The sequence below is a fragment of the Dasypus novemcinctus genome, chromosome Y (assembly GCF_030445035.2).
Source record: "Dasypus novemcinctus isolate mDasNov1 chromosome Y, mDasNov1.1.hap2, whole genome shotgun sequence".
In the NCBI taxonomy this organism is placed as follows: Eukaryota; Metazoa; Chordata; class Mammalia; order Cingulata; family Dasypodidae; genus Dasypus; species Dasypus novemcinctus.
This window is the reverse complement of record NC_092216.1, coordinates 31,478,769-31,505,192: the sequence shown is the minus strand read 5'-3', so window position 1 is coordinate 31,505,192 and position 26,424 is coordinate 31,478,769. Positions and strand designations below refer to the sequence as shown.

The following is a 26,424-nucleotide window of genomic DNA, read 5'->3' as shown; positions in this document are numbered from 1 at the left end:
GCTGTTCGGGGGGGAGTCCAATGAACTGGAGAGTAGGTGTTGCAACTCTGCTGTGGCTCAGGGCCCAGCTGGTGCTTGGACATCCCAGAGAGTCAAGTCTCCTGGACATACACTCAATGACCCCAGGGCCAGCCAATGGTCCAATAAAAGGGACAGAAGAGGCATGTGTAGAGAAGTCACATCTGAGTCCAACTCTGTCACATTTGGGAGTACAAACTCCAAAATAGTTTGGCAAAGCACCAAACTCCAGAGCCAATGAGTTTTAACGAAAAGGAACACTTACTTTGTTTCTTTTTGTTTTTTTATTGATTTTGTAAAAATATTACATTAAAAAATATGAGGTCCCATTCAACCCCACCAACCCCACTGCACCCCTCCCCCCCCTCCAGCAACACTCACTCCCATCATCATGACACATCCATTGCATTTGGTAAGTACATCTCTGGGTATCTCTGCTTTTTGAAATTCATAGCTCTGATTCTCTTGACGTATGCATGGCCATTCCAACAGAACGGCATGCCTGTTCCAGCACCACAAAGGAGAAACACGTCTCTCAGTGAGAAGGTGATTTATTGCAAATGCACAAGCAAAGAACTGGGAGAATCTTCCCAAAACCAGTTCAAAGTGAGAATGGGAACTTGAATTATTATAGGGAAAAAAACAGGGGAGAGATGAAAAGAAAAGCAAGTCCAAAACAAGAAACAAGTGATGACTTTAGACCTTCCAGGGGTCTTGTGAGGAGGGTACCTGCAATTTTCCAGTCCTGTGCCATCTCAAGCATGTTAAACTCATAACTATTGTTCCAGTTTCAGTGATTTATCAGTGACAGTTTAGATTGAGATATTGGTGCTTCTGATGCTATTCTCTGGTTTTGCCTTCAGTTGATATTTTATTCTTCTTATTCCTGTAAGCAGAACTGGGAAGGTCTGATTGATGTCCTTTTGGGAGCTAAGAACAAAGAGTAACTATTAAGTTTGGATGAAGAGAAAACTATCTTAGTTATGCCTGGGTAGATCCAGAGCTGCGTAGGTGAAGAAATTTTTAATAAGCTCTCAATTTCCTAATGAGTAAAGGACAGTTCCTGAGAGCCTCAAGAGTGTTGCCTTTGTGGCCTCTAAATCCAACCATTTCCTTGTCTCTACAGCATCTCCAGTGCTGGGACCAGACAAGACCATGAACTCTGGAGTCTCCCTGTATCCTGGCACTGCCCTGCTAATCCCTTCACCCATTCCTGGCCCACCGCCCCCACCTCCCTGTGGCAACACCTATCCCCATCTTTCCTTCCTGGCAGCTCTCTGCCGCTGCCTGCATTCCCCAGACCACAGTTGGTGGCAGGAAAGGGGGGCCTTGTCCCCAGTGGGACTGGAGGTGAGAAGATCATTCTTCAAATCATAAAACTAGGGGGACCAGCAGAGCCCCCTCCTACTCAGCCCTTTGTCCTTCCTCAGATGCCCCACATTTCAAGTGACCCAAGGATCCTCTGTGGGGCTGCTCAGCATGCCCCTCCTGGGATCTTGAGGGCCTCTGCTCTGGAGCCCTTGATCAGCTGTGGGGTGCACCCAGTTTGCTGAGGTAGGCTGGGCCTCAGGCCTTCCTCCTCAGGCTCCACCACCAGCTGCCCAGTTGGCCCCCAGGATTCCTCCAGGGAATGCTTTCTTCAGGCCACAGGGGGCCTCCATGGAGAGAGGTCCTCCCTCCACCCAGTCCAAGGATGACTCCTGTAAGCCCAAGAGTGTTTACCAGGACTTCCGATGTTGGCAGTGTTTCAAGTCCCTGGCCCAGAGGCACATTCACCTAAGTCCTGATGCTGAAGCTCTTTCCTGCTTTCTCATGTGAGTGGCTTCGTCTGGGAGGCACGATTTGACTGTTCTGCACCATTCAGATACAGAGGGCTAGGGGATGGATACCCCAGGTTAATGTCTCCAGAATTTCTTGACAGTAGGTCATGAGGAGAGAAGATCTATTTCTGGTTTATGACTGAGTTTCAGGTGTCTTATCTCAATTGATACCTCCCTCTACTGGGGGCCCACCCATTCTCTACTTTGGTATCATTATCCTAGTAACCATTGACATAAAAACTAACAATCAGAGAGGTGTCCTGTGATTGAGTGAGGAGCCATGATTTGAATTGAGGTGTGACTACAGACACCACACTCTTCCCCTTGCACTCTACCTTCCAGCACAAGATTTGAGCATGTGTTGTCCAGAGAAAGCAAAATCCATAGAGATCAGGCAAATAACTCTAGTTTTGCCCCCATACACATTGTTCTGGAGAATTCCAGTTAGAACTGGGAGGTGGTAAAAACTGTAGAGTTGTGAAGTACTTGGCTCCAATTCGATTTGTAACCCTGGAGAGGTTACCTCACTTGGTAACCTTACCTGTAAGGGTTTATTCCATTTATTTCAGAGTATTGCTGAGATGCTTACCTGATCTAATAGACAAAGTACTTCATAGGCACAATTTCTCATGCTTTCCTACATTACATGATAACTAGTCTTTTTCCTTTTTATTGTAATTCTTTGTTTTTTTAATTGTTATATTATCATTTTAAGATTTTGAAAGGACAAGGAGTGCAAAAGAGCTCAAAAAAGGCAAAATTACCCTAACTGAAGAGTGTGAATGAATGATTAGCAATGTGACTCAAGACCATGGGCTGTTGTGACTGTGAGACAGAAACCGTGGTGATAATATTTTCCTCTTTTCACACCCTGAACTGCCATCTGTCTCTGCTCTGCACTGCCCCCAGTAAAATTATGTGTCAAGTGCAGTAGAGCCTATATCAAATAACAAGACACTTATTTTTTATTTACACAATGCTTTTCAATTTTTGACATCCCCAAAATATCTCCTGCCCCAGGGAAGAATTCAAGGAAGTCCCCCAAATTTCCACCTTAAGAGTCTTAATGATTCTCCCACATTCTTGAACACTCTTGGAGCAAACTCTCCAATGCAGGCAGCAGCATGATCTTCTGTATCTTGAGGCAGCCCGTGGCTGTCCCTGGGCATGGGCTTTAGCAACCCTTGGCTTTGCATATTAACTCCTCTTCATATTCTGATGCTCTGTTTTCCAAAGCACTAATCACCTAATAGTCACCTAGGAAGTTGTTTACTTAGCTTTGGACCCCTGAGAATAGGCCCGGGATCTCCTTGTAAAGTGCTCTCCCAGTTCATTCATTACACACTGCCATTGAAGATACAGAGGGAAGTCAGAGATTCCAAAACAATTATTTCATTGAGCTGGACTTTCAGAAATGAATTCTTATATTGATATTCAATAGCCAGTCAGGGATTGTACAAGGCAGATGCACTTAAAATCACAGGGTACACATAGAAAGGAGATCATGAAGGGACAGATGGTGGATAGATGTGATGGGGCTCAGGTGATGTTGGCTGGGTAGTATCAGGAAGGGGTAGGAGAAGGTGCATATAGAATATTACTGACACGGGGAATTTTAGCCCAGTGCTTTGATCACTGGCCCGTTGGAAGCCTACCATGACCCTGAACGAGGGACTGCAGAGGGCCGTGCAGGAGTGGCGGCACACAAGCAACTTCAATTGGATGATCTACTACGAGATGGCAGCAAAGTGAGTCCAGGGATCCTTGTTAATTTGCAAGGGTTTGTGGTTGGGTGTGATTGGGGAGGATGAAGCCAGGCAGGGGACTAGCTTTGTTGCTGGTCAATAGAAGGGCTACTTAGAGAGGGGGTGTCAACTAGGTCACTATTCCCTGGATATGGAAGGACCAACTCCTCTGTGCAGTCACTTTCACCTTTAGTACTGGACGGTTTTTCACCTTTTTTTCATAGGATGCTCAACCCTTCTCTGATACTGGGTCTGCAGATGTCACAAAATTGAAGGTCTTAGGATGGGGTTGAGGGTAATTCCTACAGATCCTGATGGTGTTAAGCCTCTAGGTTGTAGGTACTTTGCAGGGGTGACATGCTTTAGAAGGCATGTTTCTGCCTGTCTGGGTGTCTGGGCAGCTGGAGCCTATTGGCATAGAACTTTGGGCCCACCTCTCCTCATGAGATAATGTCCAAATGGCTCCCTGTCATTCCAGATGAGTTAGAGTTCAATGAGGTTGGTTAGGGGAAGCCAGGATCTCAGATACCCTGTGAACAATTTGTTCAACTGCATGTTAGACTCTTGGCTAAAACACAAAGCAATGACAAAAAATAAAATAAAAAGTACAGCATTGGAAATTGAATCCCCTCCATAATGTGTCTTTCCAAGCATTTCTTTCTTTCCAAGCATTTCTTCACCCCATGTCTTCATTCAGTTTACTGCTCCAAAGCTCTAGGATTCTTAGATCTGGGCACTGATCCCTACTTTATTTATAATATTAGCATCCCAGACCCCAGCATGTGATTACTGTCGGCTCATCAGTATAGTTTTTGCTATGACATCCTTGACTTGGGGATGATGGCCACCTTTGTGATCCTGTCATGTATCACACTGACTAATTTAATTCAACAACCTATATCAAGATTGTTGAAGCTCACTAGATCCTAGTTAAAAGAGTGTATAGTCAAACAATTACAACTTGTAGACTCAGTTTTGAAAATCTGCCAAGTACCAAATTGATTCATTTCTTTCACATTCCCCTCAAGTGATGATGAGTTTTGCTATAGGTGAATGAATGATGCAGGGGCCTCATGAAGTACCCCCAAACTGTGGTTGTACTGCCAGGAGTAAAATCCCTCTTGGGAAAGCACTTATCCAAGACCTTGATATCCTCCCAAGACACTTAGTTTCCCCTATTGTTGGTGCTGATCTCTTTTTGTAGGCATCACAGTGGGCCAGGCCATCTTGCCAACACTGCTTGTGTCTTCCTCCCATGCTAGGTTCAAGGAGTTTGAAATTGAAGAAGAGAGGCAGATTCAGATGTTGGAGGAGAGGAATGGTTTCCAGTGCCCTCCACCTCCAGCCCCTCCAAATCTTCATCCACAGGTGCCCCCAGGCACTATGGAAGGCCAGAAGCCAGGTATGGCTCATCACATTCCAACAGAAGACTAGGTGCAAAGGGGACTGAGAGAAGGCAATAGGACTCATGAGCTACATGCCTTTCAAGATTTGCCTTCTGTATTTCCAAAGGAGAAACCCATCGAGAACCCAGTTTCTCAGTTACCCTTTGTCATGGGCTAGGTCAATTTTGTCAGCTGTCCTAACGGCACTCCCATCTTCACTGTCAAAAGGGACACATTTATATAATATTCCTGATGATGAGGGGATGGATGAAGGGATAGCTTTCAATATCACAAGTTCCTCTTTTTCTTGAAGAGAAACTTTCTCTAAGATCATTCATCTTTTAAATTTTATCCTATAAATGTTCATGTAGTTTCAGATTAGCCTGAACCAAGTGGAAGCATTTCCTATCCCTCAAATATTACTCTAACCAATATATGGTTGGAAAGTAAAAGCTGGAGATTCATTCCACTTTTACTTCTTGACCTCTGTCCCTACCTTTAGTGTCCAATCCAAAAAAAGTCAGGGCCCAAGGCCAAGGCTTCTAGCCAGAGGCAACACAGACAGCAGCGGCTCTGAAGACAAAGGCCCCCAAGGAGATCTCACCCGAAGCTGTAAAAGAGTACACTGACCTCATGGGTGGGCTGGTGGGGTCTTTGCACTCAGCCTCTGAGGGGGAAGATGGAAAATGGGGAGAGGAAGAACATGGACAGCAGGAATGGGATGGAATCTATGCAGACCCAGATCTCTTCAACTACATCCACCAACTGTGTGCAGAGGAAGACTTCATCACCAAGGTGGGTGGATTTTTGGTGAGGTGTCTAGCAGAGTTCTTAGTTTTAGCACTGTCAGCATGTTCATGTCTGTGCTTCTTTCCCAGTCTGTTGAAACTTGGGTCTATTCCTTATCTCCTGAGCAGTGTGCAGTGGGTACATGTATGTGTTTTTGAGTCTTTGTGTGTGTGTGCATGTGTGAGTGTCTATATGTGTAGATGGTGGAGGTCATGATCCCAAACATCCAGATTGCAGATTGAGGTGCAGTGTCAATGCTTTCCCTCCTGCTTCCAAAACCGACAGGTGGCTCTTTCTCAAGGGTACTCAGTCCCCTTTTATTACTGTTCCCAGGTGGAGGCTATCATTCTCCCTCGATTCCTAGCAGAATTGCTTTCCCCAGGAGCACATGTAGACTTCTTGTCCCTAACAGAAGAGCTGCAGCAAGAGGAAGGACTCACGCCCACCCAGGTAAACCAAGGGTGGGAAGGCCTCACAACATGTAATCTACATGACCTTGTCTAACCTACTTTGTCTTGGGTGGCATGGCTTCTCCAGAAAAATAGCGGAAGGTGTGGGGGCAAATGGAGAACCAGTATACTGGGAGGAAATTATGGAGAGGTACGGGCTGGGTGTGGTTAGGACTGAAAGTTTGGGAATCCTGCATAGGAAGATGGGTAGAATAAGCTATAATATATGTCTACAAAACCTACCTGCCTTCTGCCCGAGTGCAGTCATCTTCACCACACATTCAGCCACCTCATGTGAGAAACATCTGCAGTCATTAATTGTCTATTTCCTTGACAACAGCTGGTTGAGAAGTGTCTGCTGTCCTTGAAAGATGTAGAGGGTATGGAAGCACCTGCAAAGTATGATATACCTGAATTGGACACAGTTCCTTCCACATGCAAGTCCAGCAATGGTGCAGAGAGTAAAGCTGACCATGGCCAACTTCTAGGGATTCAAGTCAGTACTGATGCACTACATTGGGATGGCAGAGCAGACAACAGCCTGGACCTCCCTAAAGACATTGCTATCTCTCCAAGAAGTCAAGACGATCCACAAATCAGAAAGAAACAAACCTCTTATCATCACCAACACCAAAGACACTCTTCCCTTAGATTCGGAAGCAGAGATGAGGTGGCTCTGCAAGAAACCTTTTCTAGAAGTACCAAATCCAAGCCCACAGATGTGTCCAATGAAGAGGGGTATGAGGAGCTCCCCAGACTTGCATTCTTCTTGAAACTGCCACATCAACTGCTGCCATGGAGACTTGTCAAGAGTTCCCTCACTCAGGCCATCACACCTCTGGAATCAAGAGAGCACATGGAGAATCCCTGTCTGTATCATCTCTGAAAAGAGGTCACAATCAAACTCCTCATCCTGATGCCAAGTCTCCAAACACAGCATTAGCTGAAGGTCCATCTTCTGCTGGAAGAAAATCCCACCTCATAGCTGCCTTTGGGGCTTCTGGGAGGCAAATGTTGGTGCTGGGTGCCAATCAATCCTCTCACTCGCAAAAAAGAAGGTGTGATCAACTTTTGGATCCTAGAAAGAAGAAGCCCCGATGCGGAAAATAGGGAGCAGTGGCCAAACTCTCCACATAACAGACCTTCCATTGTGGATCTCCACAGTAGATTTCCTCTTGCTTTAACCAAATGACTCTACATGCTGCTTCCCAGTCCTACTGTTATTCCTTGGCATTTCTAGAGACTGTGGGGAGGACATTGAGGGCCTTCAAAGGCTTTCCAATATGACTATGATACCCTAGGTAGGGGATGAGGAGTGGTAGTTTTGGAGTTTTACAGAAATTTTATATAAAGTTAGTTTTGATTTAAAATGCTCTCAGTTCTGCAATATTGTATATGCCCAACATTGCTGCTTCAGGGATGGTGGGATGTTGAAGGTGGAGGAATACGGATGGCTGCAGTCTTGGTGGATCCACAGGTGACAGACCTAGTTCTGCCCTCCTGCTTCAGTCTATATTCTTCAGCCTGCTCCTGGGAAAAGAGAAATTTCATGGTCTTCCTGTTTAGTGACAAGCCCCCATTGGTCTTTCCTTATGCCTTCCCACAAGCCCTGGCTCCATTGTGGGTGGCCATCAGTGGATGGCCATCAGCATATTACCTGTATCTCCTAATACTTTCCTCATGGAAAGTTGCTCTTCTACCTTTTTGGTTTCTGTAATATCAGCTAATTTTCTATAATTGATATGTGAGTCAACACCCTCCCCGAGCATTCTTGTGCTTTCCTTACCTAAAGGATGTAGACATTGGAGCTCCCATGGTCCTCAGCACATGCAGGCCATGTGTTGTGTGGTTGGTTTGAGTAGACACCCCCAAGCCTGCTTCCCAGGGGCATGAGTCTGTGTATTTCCTCCTCTATAGGGGAGATAGCACATTAAGACTCAAGAATACTAAATGTGTTATTAGAGTTGGCCTATTTCTTAATGCTAATAAGGACAGAAAAAGAATGTGGGGTAAAAGAAGATTCACAAGTCCATCAAAATGTATTTGTATGCAATATGATATAGGGACGGAGGATATTAAGTCACTTTGTGTATTTCAGTGCAGGATTGTGTCTTGTCCAAGTAGCTGGGGAGGGATTCATTTTTTGTGGCCAAGGGGACTGATATTAGGAAACCTTGGACTCTTCTGAGGATCGCTCAACAAGCACTGCTCCCTCTCCTCACCAAAAATTGACTAAAATTTTTATACGGAGCACAGGTGGAAAATTATATTCATGTCTAAAATTGTTCCTTTACAATGAATGCCAAATCAACTTCATTGTAAAATAAAACAAAGAGAAAAATAAATGGTTTGATTTGTTTAGCATGCTGTGGGCTGCCCTGCATGTGCAGGGTATATTTAAGCTGGGAGGAAGGTGAAGGGCTGAGGCACTCAAACACCCCCTACCTGGGCTCTTGTCTGGGCCCATGGTTAGAGCAGTTAGACAGGCTGGGGATGTGGGGTTTAGTGACTAGGATTTGATTCTGGGGGGTGTGGAGAGTTTAGATGAGCACTGGGTGGACATGTTCTGGACCTGAGTTAAGCGGTAAGTGTCCTATGAGGTTACAATTGAGGAAAAAACCTGAGATAAGGAGATACGGTGCACACCCTCTTTGTACTGAAAGTTTTCTTGTCACCCTCCAATCTCTAATTAACCTCTCAAATTGAGGTGTCCATGGTCCAGTCTCTTGACTCGTCCTGTCAGCCCTGAAAGACTCTGAGATTCCCTGACACACACCCTTGTTCTTGGCCAGTGCTGCCTTCTCTAAGTGCTAAGTTCTGATTCCTTCCCCATTGACTTTGTGGTTCAGGCAATCCATGACTCCCAGAGTGTGTCCTCTGGGACAGCTCAGCACACACAACTGGGGTTGCATTGCAGGGTGGTGTGCCATCACATAGGCAAAATGGTGATAAGGCTGCCCTTTTACCAAGGTTTCCTGGCAACCCATGCTTGCTGCCTGCAAAGAGCTTGGGATAGAAACAGTCACATATCAGGACCCTCTCCTCTTGTCATCTTCACATATTACCCACAATTCTGTCCACAATTTCTCCTTCACCTCTACTTCTTTTTCCAAAGCGAGCAGCATTCAGGGGCTGTCTGCCCTTTCTGTAATGGTTACTTGGCCATGCTTCCGCAGCTGATGCCTTCTCTCTGTTCCAAGCTGGACCTCACCAAAGTGATGTGGGACTCATAGGCTGTATGTCACAGAGGCAGGATGACAAGGGTTGGGCACCAAGCAACAAATATCTAGAAGATTCCTAAGCACCAGGTCATCATGCAGGCTCCACTTGGGTAGAGCATCCTCATCATGTGTTCCCATACTGCTTCTTCCTGGTGTTTAAATCAGTGACCACATCAGTCATTAATTGATAATATATTGAGGGAACAAAAGAGCTCTTGCTCCACCATTCACTGCTGTATGACTTTGGGAAAGTCACCAAGTCCTTTTCACTCCAAGTTCTTTATTGCAAATTGGATGCAATAAAGTTCAGCTCAGGATGTTTGAAAGAGTAAATGAATCCTGCTTGTAAGAAACTAGTGCAACTCTCCTGTGGTCTCTCTTCTCAGTCAGGGACAGAATTCATCATCACTTTTAGACCAGGGCTTTTTGGCTTTGCTCTCATGTTTTCACATACCAGGTGTCATCTCCATCTCCCATCCTTGTCTTGGTTGAACATTTGACAGCAGGTGGGAGATTCTGGTGTTGTCCAAACACTGTTCCGTGCCTATTCCCTAAAATATGTCTGTGAACCTGCAGAGTGAGAACTGCCTGAAGGGCCATTCTGCCTGAACTTCCTCATTGACCACCATCTGACAACCATGTGCCAAAGCCCACCAGAAGTGTTGGCACATACTAGGCATTCATTCCACTGAATTGCTACTTCTTCTCCTGATTTCTATCTCTTCTTTGGGAACATACAGAAGGGCAGATTTTGTGACTTGAAGTGTTGAATATTCTCCCAAGATGGTCAGGAATGGAGGAAGCCTTTGGAGAAGTCCAATTTGCTGCCCTCACGGTTGCTTGACGTTTACAAATTCACACACATCCCAACCACAAATCTTCCCACACACACATTCCACTGTCCACCGCCACCTCACTGTATACTATCAATGTCCTCCCCAGGGTTTATATTTCATAGTAAACAACACTTCCAATTGTTTACTCCAGAATTGTATGTAAATATACAGGTATAGAACTCAATTTTTTTTTCACTCAAGATAAAGCCCTTAAGTTACATCCAAACTATTGCATATATCAATAGTGTGCTCCTTTTTTTTTTTTATTTAAGAATCCAATTACATATGTTGAAAGATTAGGTACCAGCCGTGGTTCCATTATGGTTTACAGTTTAGGCTATAAATCTTTATAAATTTTTGGTGATATCTAACATGTCCTGTATCCATCATTTCAAGATCATACAGAACACTTCCCTTGACCCCAAGTGATACCCTCTCCCAATTATTCTATTCCTCTCTCCCCCTGCACTCAGGGCCCACACTGAAACAGAAGCTTCACTTCTGGGAGGACAAGATTTGTAGATACTTGCAAGAATGCTGAGGGCTCGACACACTACTCTGTCCTCCCCCACTGGGAGCCAACTATGCTCCTTGAGAGACATCTTCCCCTCTGTTGGAGAATATCAGGCCTCCCCAGGATGGTGTCATAACACCTTCCCACTCATTGTATGGGCCTACACTCACTCATATAACACACTATGACATGATGAGCACCTACAAACGCCCTAGAAGCCTGACCCAGTGCACCTGTGCCAGAAGACACATCAAACACCTTAAACCAGTAAGCCTTCCTTATTATATTTTCTAAAGAGGTTTCTCATGATTACAGTTTCAACCACTACCTGACAATATCTTCTGTTCTCCTGCTCCACCCAACAGTCTCCCCAGTTCCTTGGACCATCTGACCCATCCTCACCTCAAGCATTCAAAACTGAACCCAGCAGTGTCCCTATGCCCCTGTTGTATCCCTTCACGCACAACTACTTACCTCTAATTTATCATAGGTTTCCCCCATGTTAGTGTCAACTCACAAACTTTCTCTCACCAACTATTCCCTGTAAGCCTATCTTCCACTCTCTAACTCTCTGAGACAGTTTGATTTGCTTAATTCATAACAGAGAGGTATTCTACTATATTCTACTACAGAATAATTGTGACTCTAGCAATGGAAATTATATCAATGATGTGGAGACAGTGGCCATGGGAGTTGCTGAAGGCAGGGAGAGGGAAAAAGTGGTGTGATATTGGGGCATTTTGTGGACTTCGAGTTGTCCTTGATGCCTTTGCAGGGACAGATGCAGGAAATTATATATTCTGTGAAAACCCAATGAATGGACTGGTAGAGACTGTAAACTACAATATAATCTATAATACATGCTGTGTAGCTGTGCTCCAAAATGTACTCATCAACTGCAATGAGTGTACCACATTAATGAAAGAAGTTGTCAGTGTGGGACGAGTGGGGGTTTTGTGGAATGGGGTATATGGGAACCTATTTTGTAATGTAACATTTCGTGTGATCTATGTATCTTCAAAAACTTTAAAAAAGAAACAATACTTATTGAGCGCATGCAGAATAAATGAAGGGGAGAATGTTTAAACTTAAGATAAATGAGGATGTTCAAATATTCTGAAGATTGTCATATAAAAAAAGTGAAAGTTTGGCTGTTCAGTATGTTTTCAAAAGGCAGACTTTAAGGAATAAATATTAGCAAACAACTGGAGGCAGGATAGTTGTACAAGCATATCAATGATCTAAGAGTTTCTTTTCCAATATCATACACTTTGCACTTACTTTTCCCTTCTGCTGAAGGAAGGAGTAACTTAAAACTTCTCCTAGACATCTGCATGCTGGCCCATGCAGAGTGCTGATGCCCGCAAGGAGTGCCTTGTCACGCAGAATTGTCCCCCGCAGAGTGGAGTCCCATGTGCAAGGAGTGTGTCCCATTAGTAGAGCGGCCAAGTGTGAAAGCAAATTCAGCCTGCCCAGGAATGGTGCCGCAGACACGGAGAGTTGATGCAGCAAGATGACACAACAACAACAACAAATAAGAAACACAGATTCCTGTGCCGCTGACAACAACAAAAGGGGAGATAAAGAACACGCAGCAAATGGACAGAGAAAACAGGGAACAGACACCTGGGGTGGGGGGGAAGGGGAGAGAAATAAATAAAATAAATCTTAAAAACTCTTTTCTTTTACATCCAAGTCATCCACTTCCAACAGAGAATGCATTCACAGCATCAGAAAAAAGTCTAAAGCTAACAAACTGTTTGTGGTCATTTGAGACTGCATGTACCCCAGAAAATCATGTTCTTAAAGCTGTCCTTTCCTCTGGGTGTGAATTTAGAGAGGGTGGGCCCTTTTGATTAGGTTACTTCAGTTAATGTGTGACCCAGGCTGGTTCCTAATCCTCTTAATGGAGTCCTTTATAAATGGGGTCAATACACTGAGAGAAATAAAGAGAAAGTCCAAGAAGCTAAGAGAGAAAGCCAGAAGCAAGCAGCTGAAGCAATGAAAACCAGAGAAAAAGGAAAGCCCAGCAGATACCAACATTGCCATGCTATGTGACAAAGGAAGCAAAGATCATTGGCAGCTGGTCTTTAGGGATATTCTCTCAGCTGACGGCACCTTGATTTGGACATTTTTCTCAGTCTCAAATCTCCCAGCTTGTAAGATAAAAAATTTCCATTGTAAGATCCAGTCCAATTCTGGTATGTCGCACTGTGGTAGCTTAGCAGACTGAAACATTGTTTCCTCGGCTATGTTTTAGTATTTGACATCAATAAATCTCAGGAGGTGGGAAGACATAGAGAGCATATTCTCCAAAAAGGATGAGTTGAATACCCAGCAACTGTGCATTTCCTTCTGTGGGAGGATGTCCTCAATTTCTAAATGAATCACTACAATTATCAATCAATGATATAGATGGGATTGACATGTGTGTTTTGGGGAAAGAGCAAGGAAAACACAGCTGACCACCAATGGTCTACATTAAACAGGAGAGCTATATTTTAGGTAAACAGGAAATACAAACTAACCACATAACACCAATGTGGCCCACCCAAATGATTAAATAATACAAAGAAGGAATTGTTTCAAAAAATTCAGCATACTTTTCATGAACATATATATATAATATACTTCGTGTTATATATGTACTTTATTACATATTTAGGAAGGAATGCTGAAGTGCATAATGCACCCAGTAAATTGAAAATAAAAGATTTACATTTTTTTATTTGTTAGTATTCAGGACTCTGAAGGTGGATCTTGAAGTCAGAATGTCCCATCAGTTTTCAAGGAAAGCCATGGTGGTGGTTACTCTAAAGACCTGCTGTGCATTGGGGATTGGTGGGCCTGGGGCAGCTCTGGTAAGAGAATAAACCTGTTAAAGGAAACATTCCAAGTCCCTGCCACTGGCTTTTTGAGTATAACTCTTCCGTGGTGGAGTCAGCTTGCAATCGGTGTTACAATATCCCTTTCACAGCCTCTTTGCCATGAAGGCTGACAATAACTGCAAAGCCACTGGCAATTACAAAAGGATAGGCAAAGTCATTGGCAATGATACAAGTGTTCTCATTGTATCTCTTCACATCTCCATGATTAGCTGAACCATCTCAGAACACAGGTAGGTATTGATGGTCATAGGATCCCAGGAAAATACCTCCACAAGATTCTCTGTCCTATTGACCAAACTACCACAAGTTCAGAATGGGCAGATTTTATAGCAGGTGGCATTCCTTTCCAAAGAGAGTTTGCATTATGTGTGTCATTTTGGAGCAGATATATAGCTACAAGCTGACCGCATAGGGGCGTAGCAATTCCTCCAGGAGACTTGAGTCCCTGGTTCTTGTCCTGATCTACTGCATAATTAAGGGAGTGAAGTTCATTTCATCCACAGAGCTTGGACTTATGCACACACTAGACATGACAGGGTGGGAAGTCCTGGGGATATCCTAAAATTCTGCTTATCACAGGTTCCCATAGAATTCTTGTCCATATGGGATGGACACTTCCTTCTCAAGGCAGGTATTGGGAACTGAATCATGTGCCCCACAAATGGCAACTTAAGGTCAAATCCCTGGTACCATGGGTGCGGATCCATTTGTAATTAAGATATTTGAAGATGGTATGAGTAACGGTATGCCCAAATGGAATACAAAGTGAATGTGGATGGGCCTTATTCCTAAATAGCTCAAGTCCGTATAAGCAAAGGAAAATGGACACAGAAGTAGCCATGGTCAACAGCCAGAAGCTGCAAGTCAGGTGAACTCAGAAAACTAAAGGGAAGATGATGTGCTTTGCATTGTCATGTGACAGATAAGCCAATGCCCAATGGTCCCTGGCAGCCAGCCTCAGAAGGCAAAGGTCTTTATGGGAAAGCATCACCTTGCTAACTCCTCCATTTTTGACTTCCAGCCTGAGATCCATGATCCAGTAAGTTTCCAATGTTGAAGCCATTCCACTGAATGACATTTTTTCAGTAGCTGGGAAACTAAAATTGCAGTATTTTTCAAATATGTGACCACAACTTGGATCTCCTCCCAAAACTGTTTCAACCGTATTCAAATCTCTTCTCTTCCTTCAGTTATTATACCACTGAAAAGTCTTCCAAATTATACTTACTATAATTGTACTTAATTTATACTTAGTATAATTTTACTTAGACCACACTCTTACATAATTTATTACATTTCACAACACTGCAAGGTGTTTGTGATACATGACCTAAGGGAGTCCTGTGTCATGTTATGCATATTTGTTTTTTAAAAGTCTGCAAATTTACTATACACTTATTGTTTATGTATGTTCATGTATGAATGATATACTTCAATAATTGTTTTAAAAATGGAAAAACAAAGAGAGTTCCACAGTCCCATCCTCTTCTTTAGAAGCTCTATAGAGAATCAGGATCAATCAGGGGTCACCAGTGACAGAAATATATATACAGGAAGAGATTCCTTTTAAGGAATTGATTCATTTGATTGCAGGAAGGCACAGAGCCTGGAAATTCCAGTGTGAGGGTAGTTGAAATCTTCTGTCTGTATTCCTTACGCTGGAACTAGAGGAGGCAGTGGAAGGTGTAGTCTTGTGGAAGTACTTATGATACCTGGAATACCCACTTCTCCCTTCTGAGACCTCTCACTGTTTGCATTAGTCCCAATCACATTGTTTGTTGTAACTTTCTTCACTTAGAGTCAAATCATTTTAGGCACGAATCCCATCTACGAAGTAACTTTGCAGAAACAACTAGGGCAGCTTTTGACAAACAACTGAACACATAAATTAGACATGTTGACACATAAAACTAATCATAACAGTCTATCCATTGCCAATTGGACATCCACTAACATCTCAGATAAATTATACTTTATCTCCAAATAAAGACAATAACAAAACCACATTTCCATCTGACATGATACAGCTATCCTGTGTACTACTGAATGTTCACTAATGTTTCCTCAAAATAGGATGCAAGCACTTGGGTGACCAATATTCACTCTTACCCTTTCTATCCTGTAACCTAAATACTCTGACACAAAGTTAATACAACTTATCTTATGTGGGGATGAGAGGGATGAAAAGAAAGATGTTTGTTTATACACACAAACATATGTATATGCAAAAATGCTTCTAACAAAATGAATATTAATAGCAATTATAGTCCTTGTTGTGGCAAATGGTCACATGATCCTAACTGGTAATTACAACCACCTACTTCTATTAAACATGCATAATTCATTTCCCCTCAGCAAACTAAGTAGCTGTTTATGGTTCTTTCCCTAATGCAGTACCCATACCTTTTTAATGAATGGTATGGGCTATTAGTAGTCCTGTGCAAATTGATTGTTAGAGTTCTCCTTTGACTTTAATCACAGGGAATGGAAATACAAGTAGATACCCTAAGGAATATCCTGTATTCTGGAATTCTCTTCCTTACTTCCATTTTGAAGTAGCAGCCTAATTTCCCCTAGGTAATCGGGATCAATAACCTCAGCTAGTACATTCAATTCTGTCTTTACTTGATTCAGAAGCATGAGGAAACCAAAGGGGTTCACAGCAATTTTGACTTCCAGTTCAATGAAATCATTTTTTCTCTTTTCTGGAGGAAAAGCATAAGTTTTGGTGATAAGAAGCAAAACACTTGGCAGAGGATCCTTAGGGAGTTATCTCCATTGTCATCCCTTGATTTCTGGACTCACAAATCATGGCTTTGGGAGAAGCAGAACCATATATTAGATTGTAATTGAGTGTACATACAGCTTCCTGGAGGACATTTATCTAGACCTGCAAGGTATGGCCACCCAACTAACCCCATAATTGAATCTTCCAAAGGTCATTCCACTGATGTGTCAATTCAGCCGCTCCAGTATGAAAATGAAAGGTGAGGGAATTCCATTAGCATATGCCCAGTACTGCATTTCATTAACCATGAAGCAGGTTCCATGATGAGAAGCAAAGCTGTGTGGAATATCAAGATGAAGGGTAAGATGTTCCATAAGTCCACAGATGGTAGTTTTGTCATGGTTGATGTTTTCAGGGAAGAAAAATTCATATTCAGAATAAATGGGGAACTGTGCCTATTTGAATAGGCATTGGTCTGATTGATACATTTGATAAAGTGGCCAGATCCCTAAAAGTGTAATCTGCAAAGGCATGCCTTAGATTCAAAGGAAGAAATAGTTGGAAAATAAAAGGATTAAAAAGGATTATCATGTGACAGCAATCATAAAAGGGGTGGAATGTCTCTTCTTTCCAATATACTAATTGCAAAAGTTTAAGTATTGTGAAGGCTACGAAAGGTTATGTTCTTGAACTCATCCATTCCCATGAGTGTGGGGCCATTTGATTGGGCTACATCAGTGCACCGTGACACAGGTTGGGTCTCTACCCATTTGTTGGGTTTTATTTAAACTGAGAACTGAAAGAAGAGTTACTCAGAAAGAGAGTCTCCACTTTGACCATGCCATCTGAGAGAGAAGACTTCAGGAATGGCAGTGATTAGCTGCCATCTTGCCTTGCCACATGGCAAGACTCCAGGATTTGCCAGCAGATGACATTTGTTGAGAAAACATCTCTGCTTGTGCCTTAATTGGGACATTTCAAGTCCCTTTGTAAAAACTAACCCATTCCTGGTAACTTTGCATTGGCAGATTTAGCAAACTAAGACAGCATGCTTTAAGGCAATAAATGTTATAAAGACAAAGAGAAATATTCCATAATGATTAAAATGTTATTACATCTTAAAGACATGGCAATTGTAAAATATGTTCATGCCTAACAACAGACACTTCAAATGCCTGAAGAAATAACCTGAGAGATTTGAAAGGAGAAAGAGATCATTGAACAGTCATAGTCTAAGTTTTCCATACCCACTCCCAATAATTGATAGAACTACTAGACATGAATTCAGCAAGGTATAGAAGATTTGTGCAACATTATCAACCAACTCTACCTAACTGATGTGAACAAAACATTCCATCCATTGGCAGCAGTATACACACTCTTCAAGTTCACAGGAAATGTTCTCCAGAATAGAAACTCTGCTGTTCAAATGGAAAAAACAACAAAGCAAAAACCTAAGGTCTGTATAACTTTAAAATTATGCAAAGTCTTTTCTCCAACTGCAATGGAATCAAATTAGAATCAACAATTGAAAGGAGTCCAGAAAACCTCCCGGTATTTGGAAGTTCATTAATGACCATTGGAATAACCCATGGGTCAATGAAGACATTACAGGGAAATTGCTAAATATCTTAATCTGATCTAAAAAATAACACACCATATCACAACCTATGGGATGCATCAAAGAGCAAAGCTTACAGACTTTGGGGAAGATTGCATCAGAGTACACAAACAGGGCTCAACTCTCACAAAAGCAATGGAGAAGAGCAAGGAGACGTCTGAGGGACTTGTGTCAGGGGTTAAATAACCTGGACAGTACTGCCCAAGGCCCAGGAGGGCAAGGGACAGAGAGCTGAAGAGCCCAAAATGTCAACTGTGAAGTACTAAACACCCCTGGCAGGAGGAAAGTGCTCCCAGCAACCATTCTCAAGGCATGAAACCTGATAAAACCCACATCTAAGTGCAGTTAACTGAGAGGGGAACAGCCATGTCCCTCCCTGGGAAGAGGGAGGGTGTGACAGAGGACAGAGTGGTTTCTCTTCTGTGAAACTGACCAGCAGAGCCAGATCAGAAGCAAGGCTAAGCCGGGGGTTGTGGCACTTCCTTGGAAGTGTTTGCCAGTGAGTGCCATCTGCTAGCCAGCTGGGAAACAGCAATGAGAAAAACTGCTTTTAGGTCACTTTTTTCCCAAAACCCTGGGGAAAAAATATCTGTAACCCATTAGTGAATCCCTTGCCTGGTTTTGGTTACATAAGGTTGGCAATTTCAAAGCCTCAGAATGAGGTGAACCAAAACTAAAAGAGGTATTGTGATAGAATAAGCAATCATTCAAAGATGATCTAATACTAATCTTCCTCAAGATGTTCCAAAAAGTCAAACAGGAGAGAACACAAATAAACACATTCTATGAAGCCAACGTCACTCTAATATCAAAACCAGATAAAGATGCTACAAAAATTAGAATTACAGACCAATACTTATAATGAATATATATGTAGCATCGTTCCAAAAAACACTTCCAAACAGAATCCAAAAGCACATTAACAATTATACCCACACACACAAAATTATACACAGGCAGCCTACTCAATGGGAGAAAATATTGAAAAATATTGAAAATCCCATATCCAACAAGGGATTGATATCCATGTCATATAAAGAGATCATACAATTCAAAGATGTAAAGACAAGGAACCCAATTTTATAAAGGGCCCAACTATGGAGGCACCCAGGTCCTGCAGTCATGACAGATGACTCTGGAGTTCAGTGCTTTGTCAGTGGGCCCTACTCTGGAGTTTGTGCTCCTGAGTGTAATGGAGTTGGACTCAGATGTGACTTCTCTACACATGCTTCTTATGTCACCTTTCCTGAACCTGAGGTTGGTGCTGGGGTTGGTGTATGCTCAGGAGACTTGAATCTTGGGACTGTCCATGTGCCAGCTGGGACCTGAGCTTCAGCAGAGTTTCAACACCTACTCTCCAGTTTGTTGGACTTAAACCAGTCTGCCAACAGAGAGGTAAGGATGGTCAACGAGCGAGTCTACAATGGCAAGTGGGAGAATCCCATCTTTCAGCCATGTGAGATCGAAACCCTCCTCGATTTTGAGGTGGAGTGGACATCACCATCCCAGGATCTTCAGGATGGAGGAATAAATTATGGATTACAGTGGACTTACTAGTATTCTAGTATACAATTGTTGTGACCCTAGGAATGGAAGAAACTGTATCACTGAAGTGGAGACAGTGGTCACGGGAGTTGCTGAGGGAAGGGAGAAGGAAGAAGAAGAGGAGTGATATAGGGGTATTTTTTAAAAAATTTTATTGTATTTATTCATTTTTTAAAAAATATTACATTAAAAAAATATGAGGTCCCCATTCACCCCCACCACCCCCACATCACCACTACCCCCACAGTAACACTCTCCCCCATCATCATGACACATCCAATGCATCTGGTGGGTACATCTCTGGGCATCGCTGCACCCCATGGTCAGTGGAACACACCATAGCCCACACTCCCCTACGTTCCAAGCAATGGGCCATGGGAGGACATACAATGTCCGGCAATTGTCCCTGCAGCACCACCCAGGACAACTCCAAGTCCCGAAAATGCCTCCACATCTCATCTCTTCCTCCCATTCCCCACACCCAGCAGCCACCATGGCCACTTTTTCCACACCAATGCCACATTTTCTCAATTATTAACCACAATAGTTCATGAATAGAATATCATTAAGTCCACTCTAATCCTTACTTATTCCTCCTTCCTGTGGACCTTGGCTTGGTTGTGTCCATTCCACCTCTATGTCAAGAGGGGGCTTAGATTCCACATGGATATTGGATGCAATCCTCCTGCTTTCAGTTGTAGGCACTCTAGGCTCCATGGTGTGGTGGTTGACATTCTTCAACTCCATGTTAGCTGAGTGGGGTAAGTCCAATAAATCAGAGTGTAGGAGCTGAAGTCTGTTGAGACTCATGGCCTAGCTATCATATTGTCAGTCCAAAGATTCAAATCCCCTAGATATATCTTAAACCCCAGCACCAACTACAATACCAGTAAGGTAGCATGAAAGGCTTGTGAAAAGAGATCCCATCTGAGTCCAGCTCCATCACGCAGAAACACCTGCTCCAAAGAAGGGCCAACTGACATGGCAGTGACCTCCATCTGCCATGACCATAGAACCTGTGGGTCTCTTTAGTCCTCAAAAGAACCAATACCTGGGGTTGTATCTACTTTACTATCTCTGAGACTCTGCTCAGGTGTGCATAAGGGCAATCCTTCTGACAACATCCAGACTTTTTAGAGACTCATAGCCATATAAACTCATTTGTCCTTTCCATTTCCCCCTTAATTTAGGTCAAACAGCATTTTTAACTCCTGTTATTATATGTAGACAGGGATATTCTGCTGGTTCACGTTGAACCTTTAATTCAAGGTCATTTTCTAGTTATGTCATCAGCTGGTACTTGGTAGTGATCCCTCGGTGCCAGGGAGGCTCAACCCTATGTGTCATGCCCCATGCTGGGGGGAAGGCATTGCATTTACATACTGAGTTTGGCTTCAAGACTGGCCACATTTGAGTAACACGGAGGCTGTCAGGAGGGAACTCTTAGGCACAGTGCTGCTCTAGGCCTTGTTCTTATAAGCTGGAGGTAAGTATGTGTACAAAGAAAGGATAAAATGGGGGCATAGGGTTACCTTTGGGTGGGACTTTGCAGGTTTGAGGGGGGCTAGGGATGGGCGCATGGGTAATATTGCCCAAGAAATTGGGGGAAGGGTGGGGCAACACACGAACATAGGAGATTGTCAGGTGTTGGTTGAGAGTATAATGCTGAGAAAACCTTTTCAAAATATAATTAGGAAAGTTACCTGTTTAAGATACTTAAAGGGGATAATCTGATGCAGGACAGACTCCTAGGGAATATCTGAATGCTCATTTTGCCAGAAAGGGTTATACCATTGGGTAGAGACCCACATAATGAGAGTGAAGGTAGACCCACATCCTGGGGAGGACTAATGCCATCAAATAGAGGGAACTGTATCTCTCAAGAGAAATGGTGGTTCCCAGGGCATTAAGGCAGTTCAGCAAGTCAAGCCCTCAACACTGTTGCAAGTATCTCTGAACATGGCTCCTCAAGAAATGAAGATTGACTGTCACTGTGGGCCCCAAGGGGAGGGGGAAATAGATATTGAATAGATGGAACCAAAGTAACTGTGAGGGCAAAAGAAGTGTTTCACAAGAGTACACAAGGATGGATATAAAACATATAATATTACACTAAAAACATGTAGGGGATGACAGACTAATAATGTAAACCATAATGTAAAACATAGGATAACTAAAAAATTTAGAAAACTGTATAGCCTAATGTATAAACCACAATGTAAACACAAATGTTATCTTGTTTGAAAGCTAATGTCTCAATATCTGTACATCAGTTTCAGTAAATACAATATGAATAAGTTAAAAGATTATCACTGTGGAAGGGAAAAGGTTTTATAATGGATATGTGGGAGTACTGTATATTGTATATATGAATTACTGTGATCTATGGCTCTTGTGAAGAGAAGCTCAATAATTAGGAAAAAAGAAAAGAAAAAGGATGTGGAATTTTTCCAAATTAATATGTATTCTATATCTAACCTTTAAACCCATTGCTATATTCCATTTTACTATTAAGGGAAACTGGCATTACGCTGACAACAACAGAAGTGGACAAAGAAACAAGACGCAGCAAATAGACACCAAGAACAGACAACCAGGGGAGGGGGGGGAATTAAATAAATAAATAAATCTTTAGGGGAAAAAAAAAGGGAAACTGGCATTATATTGGGCTTCACTTTTCAGGAAGTTTTGGATCACAGAGTGGTTCAACAATGGCAGTGGAGGAATACTGATATGGGATGTTATTGACAGGAGACATATGGTTGACAGGGAGGTATACAGGGCATGTGTCCAGGGTGCATGGAAATGTTTGGATATACTCATAGTGGAAACAATTAAAAACAACAGCTGGGGGGAGTACTGAGTTCCTGGCTGGGGGGGCTCTGTTGTGGTCCCTAGGGGAGCAGCGGCAGTCCTCCAGGTGCAACGGCAAGGACCAGGAAGGAATGAGGGTCCAACAGTGAGCCCCTGATACTAATGACTATGCTTGTGAGCCTATGCACCTGAAATAGGGGTATTTTTTTGAACTTGAAGTTGTCCTGAATGATACTGCAAGGGTAGATGCAGGACATTAAATATCCTGCGATAATCCACTGAATGGACTGGTAGAGAGTGTAATATACAATGTAAACTATAATTTATGCTGTGTAGCAATGCTCCAAAATGTATTAATCAAATGCAATGAATGTGCCACACTGATGAAAGAGGTTTTTGACATGCGAGGAATGGGAGGGGTTGTGGTGAGTGGGGTAAATGGGAAACTTATATTTATGAATGTAACATTTTGTGTAATCTATGCTTCTTTAAAAAAGATAATAATGGAAACAAACAAACAAAAAACATTGTACAATACATGAGACATAAATCACAACTCCTCTGGTGGAAGGTGGACTGTGCGTAACAGAACACATAGAAGAACATTCTCTCATGATCTATGACAAGTATATAATACTAATATAGGCTGGAATTTACCAGATAGGTTGGAGAAAAATACACCAAATGTAAGATATTGGCTACAGTTACTAGCAATGTTTTGATGATGCTCTTTCATAGTGTGTAATAATTGTTTTACAAAAATGCAAGGCATTGGTAATGTATGAGAGCCCTGTATGATGATATGCATATTTTTTGTAGTTCACAACTTATACTATACACTTTTTGTTTATGGATTTTCGTACATGAATGATGAACTTCAATACAAAAAGTAAAAAAAAAAAAAAAAAAGAACTCTACATGACAATCAAGTGGGTTTTATCCCAGGGATAACAGGGTGTTTGAACACAAGAAAATCAATTCATGTTATACACCACATTGACAATTTGAAGAAGAAAAATGATGTGATCCTCTTGATTGCTGTAAAAAATCATTGGACATAGAACAGCACCCCTTCTTGATTAAAAAAAATCTTCAGAAGATAGGAATAGAAGGAAGCTTTCTCGATACGGTAAAGTTCCAACATGAGAAACTCAAAGCCAGCACTGTACTGAACAGGGAAATACTGAGACCTTCCCTGCTGAGATCAGGAGCAAGACAGGAATGCCCCTTGTCACCACTGTTATTCAATATTGTGCTAGAACATCTAGCTATCTGGAAGGGTAAGAGGCCATGAATAGATCAAAAATAAATATTTAAAAAGAGCATGAGGATTATGTGAACATGGCTAATGAGCTAGACAGATAAATCTTAGCTCTCACTAGAACAACTGAGAGGGAGTCAAGGTTACCTTGCTGACCTGCACTGGGGTACAGCAGACCAGGACAGTGCTTCACAAAATAATCTCTCAGACCACAGTGAAATGAAGCTGGAAATCAGTAAGGAATGGAGAACCAGATTAGGCACAAAGATTTGGAAGTTAAACAATGCACTCTTAGACAAACAGTGGATCAGGGAGGGAATCTCAAAAGAAATCAGGAACTACCTAGGAATGAATGAAAATGACAAGCCTACATATCAAAACCTATGGGATGCAGCAATAGCTGTGCTGAGAGGGAAATTCGGAGCCATAAATGCATATTTTGAAAAAGAAGAAAGGGCTAAAATGAAAGACCTACCTGAACACTAGAAGGAATTAGGAAAAGAACAACAAACTCCAAAGAAAATGTAAAGAAGAAAATAACAAAGATTAGAGCAGCTCTAAAAAAAAAATCAAAATTTAAAAAGCACTAGATAAAAACAAACCAAAACAAAATCTGGTTCTTCAAGAAGACCAAGCCCTTAAATAGACTAGGAGAAATAAAAGGGAAGATGCAAATATACAAAACAAGAAATAAGGAAGGGGATATCATCACTGACCCCACAGACATAGAGTACTATAAAAGGAAAATTTGAAAAATTATATGCCAACAAGGTGGATAATTTGAGGAAATGGACAAATTCTTAGAAACACACAAGCAGCCTACACTGATATATAAAGAAATTGATGAACTCAACAGACAAATCACAAGCAATGATAAAGCATCACTCATCAAAATCTTAAGTAAGAAGAGCCCAGGAATAGATGGCTTCATAGTTGCATTCTACCAAACATGCTGGAAAGAACACTAATCCTACCTCCAAAAAAATAAAAATAGAAGTGAAAGGAATACAGCCTAACTTATTCAGTAATGCCAACATCACCCAAATACCAAAGCCAAACAAAGATGCCACAAGAAAGGAAAACTACACACCAATCACTCTAATGAACCTACATGCTAAAATCCTTAACAAAATACATGCTTATCATATTCAACAACACATCAAATGAATTAGACACCATGACCAGGTGAGCTTCATCCCTGGTATGCAAGGTTGGCTCAACATAAGAAAATCAACCAATGTTTTACACCATATAAACAGATCAAAAGGAAAAAGTAACATCATCATCTCTATAGATGCATAAAAACATTTGACAAGATACAGCACCCTTCCCTGATAAAAACACTATAAAAGATAGAAATAGAAAGAAACTATCTCAATATGATAACGGGTATATATGAAAAACCTACAACTAACCTTACATAAAATGGTGAAATTCTAAAAGTTTTTCCTCTAAGATCAGGAACAAGACTAGGATGCCCACAATCACTGTTCCTATTTAAGACTGTTTTACAAGTACCTGCTCAAGCACTTAGACAAGAAAAACCTATAAAAGACATCCAAATTTGAAAGGAAGAAGTAAAAATTTCACTATTTGCAGATGACATGATCCTACATAGAGAAAACCCTGAGAAATTGACAACAAAGCCCCTAAGCTTATAAATAAGTTCCATAATGCCACAGGTTAGAAGATCCATGTGCAAAAATCAGTAACATTTCTGCACACCAAAATGAGCAATCTAAGGAGAAAATCTAGAAAAAAATATCATTTAAAAAAGCAACTAAAAGAATCACCTAGGGATAGATTTAACTAAAGATGTAAACGACCTTTATGCAGAAAACTACACAACACTGTTAAGGAAATCAAAGAATGCTTAAATTAATGGAAGAATATTCCCTGTTCATGGATAGGAAGAGTAAACATCATTAAGATGTCTATCCTACCCACACTGATCTCCAGAATTACCAGAATCCCAATAAACATCACCACAGCATTTTTTTTTTTTTTTGCTGAATTGGAAAAACTACAAAAATTTATTTCAATGTGCAAAAGGCCCTGAATAACCAACGATGCATGGAAAAGAGAAATGAAATATGAAGACTCATACTACCTGGCTTTAAAACATACAAATCTACAGTGGCCAAAACTGCATGGTATTAGCATAAAGACACAATGAACAATGTAACTGTATTGAGAGTTCTAATATAGATCCTTCCATACACACTCATCTGATATTCAACAAGGCCACCAAGCCCACTCAACTGGGAGAGAATGGCCTCTTCCACAAATGGTACTTGGAGAACTGGGTTTCCATATTCAAAAGAATGAGACAGGAACACCATCTCACATATTATACAAAAATCAAGACAAGATCGATCAGATCCAAATATAAGAGCCATCACCATAAAGACCTTGGAAGATAATGTAGGGAAGCCTCTAAAGGATCTTGTAGTAGGAAATGCTTTTATGACCTTCACACCCAAAGACAAGCAAGGAAGAAAAAATAGATAAATGGGACCTCTTCAAAATTAAAAACTTTTACACCTCAAAGGAGTTTGTCAAGAAAGTGAAAAGGCAACCTACCTATTGGGAGAATAAAATTCAGAAACCATATATCTGATAGGAGCCTAATATCCAGCATAGATCAAGAAATCCTACACTTCGAAAATGAAAAGGCAAAAAACCCACTCCAAAAATGGGCAAGTGCTTTGGATAGATACTTCTCCAAAAAACAAATACAAATGACTGAAAAGCACATGAAAAGATGTTCAACATCACTCGTTATTAGGG

At 41.8% G+C, this 26,424-nt stretch overlaps 1 long non-coding RNA gene across 2 annotated transcripts in view; it reads right to left on the bottom strand.

The window, feature by feature from the left end:
- Nucleotides 1–26,424, bottom strand: part of LOC131277847 (uncharacterized) — a 67,719-nt gene that overhangs the window by 8,821 nt on the left and 32,474 nt on the right. Inside the window, exons 2-4 of one of the 2 annotated variants that reach the window (XR_011648082.1) lie at nt 12,059–12,403; nt 6,450–6,598; nt 405–948 (exon numbers count right to left, since the gene is read on the bottom strand). This is a non-coding gene — a long non-coding RNA (uncharacterized lncRNA). Of the gene's footprint in view, nt 1–404; nt 949–6,449; nt 6,599–12,058; nt 12,404–26,424 lie in introns of those variants that run through there. The other variant, XR_011648083.1, reaches the window with a different exon arrangement.